Source organism: Diadema antillarum, unplaced genomic scaffold, assembly GCF_040938485.1.
Source record: "Diadema antillarum isolate AM-2024a unplaced genomic scaffold, OU_Dant_1.0 seq00000744_RagTag, whole genome shotgun sequence".
NCBI classification, from domain to species: domain Eukaryota; kingdom Metazoa; phylum Echinodermata; class Echinoidea; order Diadematoida; family Diadematidae; genus Diadema; species Diadema antillarum.
In genome coordinates, this window is record NW_027271641.1 from 401,758 (window position 1) to 402,972 (window position 1,215).

Consider the following 1,215-nt stretch of genomic DNA (forward strand, 5'->3'; position numbering starts at 1 on the left):
TTTCCAGGAGCATGTGCACGTGTAAAATGTATATGACAATGTGATTGGGGTTGTGTGTGCATGTAACTTGGAAGCCTTACGATGTCGATATATTGTCCAGCCTCAATCGGGCTTGTCCAATCGGCTTAACACACCCCTGTTCTCCGGACGGAATCCTGGTCCCAGGGTCTAGCTCGATAGAATTCCCCTGGTATATAAAACTTTGTCTTATTGTTGTCATTGTTTTGTTCTTGTTGATGTCGTTATTTTCCTGATTTGATTCATTCCTATTGGAGTATGCCACTCCGCACTTTGTATCGTCTAGAATTGTCCCCTTCTCTTCCCGTAAGTGGACCTGATGTTTGCAATTTAAATAATAAATGCTTGTACGGTGCGTTTCGGAGAACGACACAACCTGAATCAGGCATCAGTGTGAATAATCTGGAATACCCCAGTAGCATCTTAGTTGGAAACGTCTTGTGTAATTTGAAGTCACCCTTTTTTTCTCTCCTCTCATCTTTCCGCCTATTATGTCTGTTAGTGATGAAGAAGGTTCCCCAGACAATGACAGACATGTATTCAGTAAATAAAGAAAGATTACCAGAACACGCCATGAAAGTTTGAGAACTATTGGAAAATTCGTTAAAACCTTATACGACTTCTTAAAGCTGTGTTAGATTCCATGTGGCACCCTCTCTTTCTATTTGAAGTCTGGAATAAATTAGCCAAATTCTCCCCCCAAAAAATGTTTCAGTTATCTATATCTGCCTTTACAGTATCTTACCAAATTGAATGTTTAAGGATATATCCACATAATGACATGATAAGAAACAAAAATCAAAACTTGCAAAAATTCAAAACTTCTTCCAGCTTATCGACAATCTATGAAATTGAAGAAAAGCAAATTTATTCCTCGGTCCCCCACAATGTACGATTTTTTTTTTCCTTTGGATTTTTTTTAATTAGATGAACTGAACAGACTTTGATTTTGTTTTTGCGCTATAAGATCATGTATAGAGCCCTGTCTAAAATCTTGTGCAGTTGGTAAGCCATATCAAGAAATCGGGTCAATAGAAACACGTTTAAACGTTTTTAACTTTTCCAAACTTCATGTTCCCTATTGCAGTGCAGCTTTGTAACAGACCCCGTGTCGTGTTCCTCTACAGGAGCTTTTCTTCTTCTTCTTCTTCTTCTTCTTCTTCTTCTTCTTCTTCTTCTTCTTCTTCTTCTTCTTCT